Source organism: Triticum dicoccoides, chromosome 4B (genome assembly GCF_002162155.2).
Source record: "Triticum dicoccoides isolate Atlit2015 ecotype Zavitan chromosome 4B, WEW_v2.0, whole genome shotgun sequence".
NCBI classification, from domain to species: Eukaryota; Viridiplantae; Streptophyta; class Magnoliopsida; order Poales; family Poaceae; genus Triticum; species Triticum dicoccoides.
Genome location: NC_041387.1, coordinates 396,201,614 through 396,211,370, shown reverse-complemented (window position 1 = coordinate 396,211,370; position 9,757 = coordinate 396,201,614).

Below are 9,757 nucleotides of genomic sequence, written 5' to 3'. Positions count from 1 at the left end.
ACCCATAAAGTTTAAATGGGCCAGCCCAACTAAAGGCCCACAAGATTTTGCGGACCATAATGTGCCGGCCCAACTAAAGGCCCACGAGATTTTGCGGACCATAATGGGCTGGCCCAGATAAAGGCCCACAAGATTTTGTGGGCCATAACGGGCCGGCCCAGGTAAAGGCCCATAAGATTTTTGTGTGCCATAATGGGCCGGCCCAGGTAAAGGCCCACAAGATTCTTGCGGATCATAATGGGCCAGCCCATCTAAAGGCCCACGAGATTTCGCCGACATTAATGGGCTAACCCAGCTGTAGGCGCACAAAATTTTGAGGACCCTAGTGGGCCGGCCCATTAACTGGCTACCATGTTTTGGGCCAAATGCCGGCCCATATTTGATCCGGTCCATTAATGTCCTGCCACATTTCGGGCCTAATAATGGCACATATGAGATTCGTCCCGCTAAAAGCCTATCACGTTCTGGGCCAAATTACGGCCCAGATCAGGTCCGACCCTTTAAGAGGCTTTGGGCTAAATTATGGCCCATATCAGATTCGGCCCGTCAACTGGATGCTATGCTTTTGGGCCCACTTGCTAAAGGCCCATTTAGTAATTCGGCCTGATATTAGTTTCGGCCTATTAAGGGCCCGTTTAACATTTCGCTCTATATTAATTTCGGCCTGTTAAAAGCCCATCATATAGTTGGGCCTAACTACGACCCGGTTTGCATCCGGCCTGCTCGCAGACGATATCTGATTGGGCCAAACAAGGACCAAGACAATTTTGGCCTGTTAAAAGCCCGTGATTTGATTCGCACAATCATGGGCCGGGGTCCATTTCGGGCTGCTGTCGGCCCGTGAGCTGTTCGGCACGTTTCAGGCCCAACCTACTTCTCAGCCTCCTAAAAGCCCGTTGAGTTTTCTTGTGAAAAGAGGGTCGGGGGTTAGTCGGCCTATTAAAGGCCCGAATCTACTAGTGGGCCAGTTTACTTTTGGCCTTTTAACGGACCAAGATGACGGGGCCCATGATGCGGATCATACATCGTGATTGCATGACGGCCCGATTATGTACCGTAATTTTACGGTTGCCGGTTTACTGCGAAGACAAGATATATATACAGTAAAATAACTGCAGCATCGTGAATAAGAAAAAACCTACACTATACAATAAAGAAATTACGACATATTACATCCACTGGGCATCAAAGTTTGCCACTATGATAATAAAGCACAAGCAGACAGCAGATTACATACACTGGGCATCAAAGATCACCACCAGTGCAAATAAACACGTCGACAAAATAATATAAAAAACCGACAACACTTCAATAGAGTTCAAGAAAGGTTAGCCCTGCTGGGGAGCTGTAGCGCAAGCAGCTGAGCAAGCTGATGAGACTGCGCTTGTTCAACACTTATATCTTCCTCACTCTGAAAGATAAACAAGCAGACAGATGACAGGTTTTGCACATAAAAGTATCAGTGCTGACAATTCATCACATTTCTTTACTGACGAATAAAGTGACATAGTTTAAAATTGCATTAACACAATATGGTATTGTTCAGGTCAAGACATGGCAGGAAATGACATTGTGAAGGAGTTGGCAGCTTCACGACACCACTGGATTACATATCAAGAACTCATAAGTATCAATGGTTAGTGTGCTGTCAATTTATCCCATTTCAGATTGACAAATAAAGAGACGGTTTAAATAATAGTAGAATGATATGACATTGTTCATAGTTAAGACATTGCAGAATATGACATTGTGTTGTAGTGGGTAGGTTCACCACACCACTGGATTACGGATGAAGAACAGAAGCATACATGTAGTGCAAAAGAAGATCACTTGTTTTGTATAGTTTAATTTACATGGTATGAAGAAGGAACTTGGTTGTACAACTGAAAACTTAAATTGAGAAGGACAAACTTTTGTTTATGAACTACATAATAAACTTTAAACATGCAATTTGATGCAAACACCAAAAATAAACAGCTGTTGCAGTCATGCCTAACCAAATATACACAACAAAGTTTGAAGGCTTGAGAAGGACAAACTTACATTATTGGTGAAGACAGGCTCTATAAAGCCCTTGTCCATGCTAATGGGGGGGCAATTCAAGAAGTTTACCACAGAATCTTCTCCACAAGCATTGCCTTTATTCTACATTTTGTTAAGAGTAAATATAGATGTGATAATATAAGAAAAATGGAGAATATTTAAGATAAGATGAAGAGTGATGTTACATAACCAATTAGCTATAAATGTAAGTGCAACGATATAGGCAAAAGGTACAGCCAAGAGCAATGCACAGCTAAACTTCTTCAGTACCATCGGTGTTATCCAACCTTATGGTAAGAGTAAATATAGATATGATGTATAGAAAATGGAGGGCAAAGGAAAATAAGCTGCAGAGTGATGGTACATGAACAACCACCTGTCAATATAAGTACACTGATAAAGGACAGCATGTACTTACAAGAACAATGCAGAGCTAAAAAAAATCATTAGCATTGGATATATTCTACACTAATGTAACCATTCATACAGATCAGATAATTTGGAGCGAACAATTGATAAGCAAGCTATCATGCATACTGATATCACATAATGAACCAGGTATGTATGCAAGTATAGTGATACAGGACAACAGGTACTAACAAGAGCAAAGCAGCGGGCAGCATATTTGCGATATCCTGTCATTCTTTTCAAACCAGAATTCTTCTTCGAGCAGATTTCCTGCAAAAAGATCCGTAAGGCACATGCGGAAAAGTAGAAGTTCAAATTGTCATGTGATTTCATAGACAGTACCTCATCCTGGGAACGAGACTAGTGCATAACAAGGTTTTTCCATTCAATGTCTTCTAAATTTAGCACAAGAGACTTCACCGGAAATTCGTTTATAGACTTGCCATCAAAGTGTGATTTCCTCAGGTAACACCGATACTGCTACAATGCTTCCTTGAAAAGCACAAGCAAGCTTTGCTCGTCATGACTATCCAGATTGACCCTCGCCTAGTTACAACAATGTAATGTAAATCATTGATGTGTTCAATTAGCAGAAAATAGGAAAATAGTAACCATGAATAATAGCACTTACACGTAAGTTGGATAGGAAGATGTGAAAATGGTGTTTGTCTTCACTATAATCTTCCCATGATGGGAATATATGCACTTCGTCCCTAACAACATTGAAAGCATTGTCTTTTAAACTGGGAATAAATGGAATGGGGTTCTAATCTGCAGGAATTGGCCGTCTGTGCAGTTGGGATAGGTCTTCGGCCAGTGGACTTGCTGTACTTTTTGCTGGAGTGGGATTTTTCTGCGGTACGGCTGGTGCTATGGCAAATGAAATTGGTATACCTTTTGCTGGAGTGCAGGTCCTGTGTGGTGGGGCTAGTGGTGTGGCCAGTGAAGTATGGGTATAGTCTGCTGGAGTCGGTCCTACGTTTTGTGTCATTGGTTGTACATCCAATATAAGTGGGGTGCTGTCTGATTTCTTTGGCACCACCATGTTTTTCAAGGACTTTGCTGGTGCTCCTTCAGGTTCGGCAATCACCCTCTTCCTTTTTGATGTCTGATGTACAAGAACAAAATTTGAGTGAAAAAACATGGTATGATGACAGATGGAATATGTATTGATAATGGATGGGCATGGCATCCCGACATATATAATGAGTAAACTAAGCAGATGGCGGTGCAATAAAGTAGAAGAAATGCAAGACAACATATGCAAGATACACGCAATCAATAAAACCTTGCCAAATTAGAACAGGCACCTTGATGGGTGAACAGGACATGCCATCTGCCTTTGACTCCTCGAGGTTAGAATAGTCATTAGGATCATATTCTGAACAAGAATCAACAGGTGGGCAGTGTATGAGTTTCATTGCATCCAGAATGGCACTCAATGCCTTGGTGCCAATTTTGTAAGTCATTGCAATGTTTAGCTTCAAGAGTGGATTGCTGCTAGTGCGACACAAAGTAGCTACACAGATCATAGTGTAGATATAATGGGAAAACTGTAAGCATCAGAGTAAAATCAGCAAAGTGGAACTTGCTGGAATATATGTGCTAGTACTGCCGGTACGGCTAGAAAGGCTTCGGATACTAGTTCTCTTCAACTAAAGGTGCGGTACTATTAATATCAGTGTAACTCTCAAAGGCGACACAGCTCCCCACATTTCCTTGCTATTCTTATAGGATTCAAGTGGGCAGGTCACTACAAATCCTATTCCTATGTTTACAAAATCCTACGAATCAAAGAGCCTCAAGGTGTCCATCACAACCGACCGTATAGACCTCTACACTGCAAATGTCCCTGCTCATCTTCAGTACAAGGAACATACTCTACTACTATCATACTCCCTCCGATCCAAAATATAAGTCTTGGTAGAGATTTCCACTATGGATCACATACAGATGTATCCAGATACATTTTAGAGTGTAGATTCACTCATTTTGCTCCATATGTAGTCCATGGTGGAATCTATACAAAGGCTTGTATTTAGGAACGGAGAGAGTACATATTAAAAAAGAACGGAAGAGGAACATGGTAAATAAGAGCAAGCGGATTTTGGATAATATAATGTTGGTTGCGCAGTGCCCACACATGATGAACCAGAGCGCATTAAGAATGCAACTCCCTACTATCTCTCGACCATTTCAGGCGGTTGGATGAAGATCATACGTCTCCTAACCCTTCTTCTTCCTTGTCTCTGATTCTTCCCATACAGAACACCGCACGGGCCGCCGGCCGGACCACCGGCCCCAACCGCATGTGTTCCTTTGCCACCCCCGCCCCCACCCCCGCCCCCACCCGCGTCGAGTTTTCTTCGTTCGGCGAGGCCCCACAACCACCCGAACCCCTTCGTTCGCACCGGCGAACTCCGGCGAGCTCTGAAAAATCGATTGACCCAATTTTGAAATTTATTCTACTATGATTTAACTAGTGTGGAATATAAAAGGGGAAAACCATAAGCATTGGGAGTATAGTGTTGAGCGTGCCATGGCGGATCTGAAGGTGCAAACCAGACAAAGGCAACTTCACAACCAAGACAAGAAATCAGAGTAAAGCAGTGGCGATCTATTTTCTTGCTGCGATAGATAAGTTGAGCAGATACAAAAGAGTACCACCTCTGGTGCGGCGCTGTGTATGCATCTGCTGAGAATTTGACGGTGCTACGGTAGCGATGGCTATTAGCGGCATGGAAGCAGATCTAGGAGGGTAGACGGTGGCGGCAGGGCGCGGTGGACGAGACGGTCGTAGGAGCGGCGCCAGCAAGGTGGACGACGATGGGGATGAAGCGAGAGGACGGGATGCAAGGATCCCGGTCCGAAGCCGTGGATGAGAGAGGTCAATCTCTTGTAATGGACGGTGGCGTCGGGGTATCAGCTCCGGCATGGTGGAGGAGGACAGCGGTGGATGGGGTGGCGGACTGAGGAGGCTGGGGTGGAGAGGGTGTTTTGGCGCTCACGGAGTATGAATGGGGAAAAGGGAGGTAGAGAGGAAGGGGGGAACCATGTATTCAGGGCGCGCTTGTCTCAAATGCGAGGAAATTTACAAACTTAGCCCCCGTTTCAAATTTCCTACATCACAGCAATATTAGTCGGTTGGGATAGGACGGTAATCTCGCATACACCAAATATTTGCCGACGAGAGTTTGTTTTTGGCGCCCACCGTGTATGAATATGAATCGGGGAGGGAGTCGATTTCGGCCGATGACACACTGTGTTTTGGCGCCCACCGTGTATAAATCTGGGTGAGAGGCGGTTACATCACGTTTGGATGAAATTACAAACCTACCCCTATCGAAACCTATAGAAATCCAGCAGATAGGCTTTGTGTGGCAGGGACAGGCAGTAGTAATTTCCATCTCGTAGATTTTGGTTTCAGGCGGTCACTGCGACTTTCCCCGCTTCGTTCAAATTTTGCAGAGTGCACGTTTACCGTGCCAACTTAATTCGAATCCCATTTGTATTCTATTTTTTTTCAGGCGGGATCCATTTTCAATTGGAATTAAATTCTATATACATCATTTTTTGTATATACTTTCAAAAGCACAACAAAGAATTCTGCTCCTTTATATGTATAATATGATTTACAAATACAATGATCTCGAAATCTTAAGGTTGAATTCAAAAAAAACTTAACCAAATTATGTTCTACTAAAATGTATGGATCAGTAATATCTACATATTAAATAACATAGATGCGCATGAATTCATATGAGTATGCATGTTTGATAGATCAATTTTGGTTCAAGTATGGATTACATGTATCATCATCTCGAATTCAAATATTTGAATCCCTTTTATGTTCACTCCTTTCACGCCCATCTCTCTCGCATGCATGATCCTTCATGTAGCTATCACTCTCTTTTCTCCAGCTCACCCGCACGCTCACTTCATGTTTCTCCTGTCCTCGCAAACATGGTCTCTCAATGTCTCCCTTGAGAAGTGTCACACTCTCCCTATCATTATACATTACACGGTTTTCATTATCTCTCACGTCTCTACTGTTCTCTGGTATCACTCGGTACCTAAGCTTTCTTTTTCACCGCCACACACACAGTCTCCACTCGTTTTTCACTTTGTCTTTCTCTCTATGGGATTCTCTCACACACCCTATATGTCTCTAGATATGACTCATACCACTAAAATTAATCTCTCTCTCTCTCCTGTAGACACAACATTTGTTGCAGTCTCCTTTTCGTCTCCATCCCAGACTGACATTATTCATTTGTTTACCGATCAGACACCCCCCCTCTATCTCTCACAGACACACACACACAACTCCTGCTTCCACTCCCCTTCTCGACTACCGTCTCTCTCTCTCACACAAAACTCTCGCTTTCGCACCCCGGCTCGTATTTCTCTCACAAACATTTATCGACTAGCCTCTAGATAGGTTTATACACCCGCACACTCGTGCTTCCACTATCGCATACATGTCTCTCTCCCGCTCCTTGTATCTATGTAGATTTTTCTTCCCTTCTTGAGACACGCCCTCTCGATTGTGCACACACACACTATCGCCTCATTTGAAGCTGATAACTATCGCACACACACTCTTTGTGTCTTTGTCACACAACTCCGTCCTCCTCCACTCTCCCTCTCTCTCACACACACATGGGCTTTTTGCAGCAACTAGCAAGATGCCCATGCGTTGCACGGAACATCAAGATGCATTTGTATGAGTAGTTTATCTTGTGGGGGAAAAGGATGAACGAGGGAAGGCCTTATTTGCAAATGTGGAGAGGGGTGTGGGTATCTTTTTGCAAAATCGCCATAGTTTCCTTCCTATCCGTCAGATATAGATCGGACGGCCTATATTGCAGGATGGCAGGCACATGATCATCACCGACAATGCTTTTTATAAGAGTAGGGATAAAAACAGAGTTGGTGATGATGGTGGGCCTGCCATCCTGCAATGTAGGTCGTCCGATTTATATCTGACGGATAGGAAGGAAAGTATGACAATTTACCCGCACTCCTCACCACATTTGCAGATAAGGCCTTCCCTCATTCATCCTTTTCGCCCACAAGACCTTGATGTTCCGTGCAACGCACGGGCATCTTGCTAGTAAGAGTAGAAATTAGACATATAGCACTTCTTGAATCTTGAAACCAACAACATTCCTCCCTTATCTCATCAAAACCGCCAAAGGAATATATTTTGAGTGAAACACAACATATTTTTAGTGATATACGTATTTCAAAACTAGACTTTTTTTCTATCAAATCAGTGAATATGTATTAATCTACTTTGATCGTGTGGCAACACATTGGCACATTGCTAGTAGTTATTATAATTTTTTGGACAGCAGACAAACGGTGGAGTACATATACGAAGAGAAGAGGCGCACGCATGCAGTCGGTCTCTCGTTGTCTCGCACACATGAGTGTTACATAAAGGCGACGTTAACAAATAAACCCTAAAACCCTAGGTGCACGATTGCTGCATTCGCGGGTACCGGGTACGTGGTGGAGCACCTTTGTAGGAATAGTCATCTCACGTGATAATTTGATCCGTAGGAGTTGATGGTCGGGACCACAGGTGAACGACTTGGAGGCGGTGGCTCGCCAGTTGCCATAGATCGAGTAGCCACGTTTAAAATATCATTTTTTAGCGGGGTTAAGAGTTCCGATTTTCAATGGCGCGTTATAAGTACTAAGTAGTTTTTAGAACTATTGGTATGGAGCGAAAACGGAATTCATAGTACTACGTACCTCCTTGGCGTATGGTTGTGGGTTTATGTTGTGAGATGTTGAACCTAGTAGTTCTAGGGCAAATACTATGGTTTAGATTTAGATGCTGGTTTTCAGTTGTTAGAATAAATCCGAGGCAATACCGTCGATCATCCGAGGACCAAGCAATCACACGAGCACGACACCGAGATTTGTTAACGAGGTTCACCGATATGGCTACATCCCCGGGGCCTGACTACGGGCGCTCCTCCCCGTGACACCGTCACAATACCGCACACCGGCCACCCGGGCGCCGGCACATGCCGCCGGCTCCCCCTTGCGCGCCTGTGCTATTATGTTGGCATAGGTTACATCGTGTGTCTACCCCCGCTATACAAGAGAGGCCTAGGATACAAGTGTCCTACTTGGACATGACTCCATATCCTGTAAACACAATACAACTACAAGTCCAACTGTAACCTACCTTGTACACAATATTCGACACAACTCCAACAAACTCCACCTTGGCGAATATTCTCCACCACCTTGAGTTCGTCAATGCATCATACTTCCATGTACATTGGACTTGAGCTTATCCCATGAGTACCGCTGCTACTCCAAAGACTCCATGTGACTCCACCTGCAACTTGTAGTCCCTCCTTTTCTTGACCACCGTCAACACTCGAGCAAAATTAAGTTCCTTGTTACTCTAGCTTGTGCTCCCAACTTTCAGAGTATCCGTCCAACGCCATCACACACCGATCACTGACCTGCGTGAAAGTGAACAACTCACATATTGGGTGTCACACATAAGAGTTACCTGAACTCAACATCACTGCTCCTTTCTTGACCGCATGTCTGAAACATGAAAGAATTTCACCGTTGCTTGTAGTCATCCCGAGTCAAATTCACAGTTGTCTCACCACATGTATGACCACCAGAGCCCTGGCCCGTCTCCATGTCCCGTGCATACCGTACGCCTCGCTGCTATTACCGCGTCGAGCCTCCGCTTTCCTGGTCGAGTCTCAAGGGTCGCAAAACCACACCACTCAACCCCCACTGCAGAGTACCATCGATCATCACCGACCGATGACGAGTTTCACGCTTCCATCAGACCACTGGGCTCCAGTCCGAATTGCATGTCACTCACTTTCCCCCCCCTGCTGAATAGGCTTCGACCCCGTCGACTTACGCCGTAGCCCCTCAATCCAGCTCCACCTTCAACATGACTCCATGGTAGATGATCAGTCCACCCCTGCACCTCATCGACTTCAAGCTTCGTGTATACACCACCTTGAATCAATCCCGCGCCATAGTCTTGTCGAAGCCACACAAGCCCTCGGGGCCTGCGCCACGTGTTTCCACGCCCAGAAGTCGGTCACCATCGGCATCACGCTCCTATGTCGTCGTCGCCGATCCCATCACCGTCTTCTGTATCAACTGACTTGCGTCGATCCGTTAGACTATCTAGTCCGACCCAGCCGAACTTGTCCGTCTGCATGGCACGCTCGAGGCTCCCCAATCGTCTTCCAAGAATTTTAATCCATCACATGATAATTCCATCTTAGCTGAATTGACTTCCCGC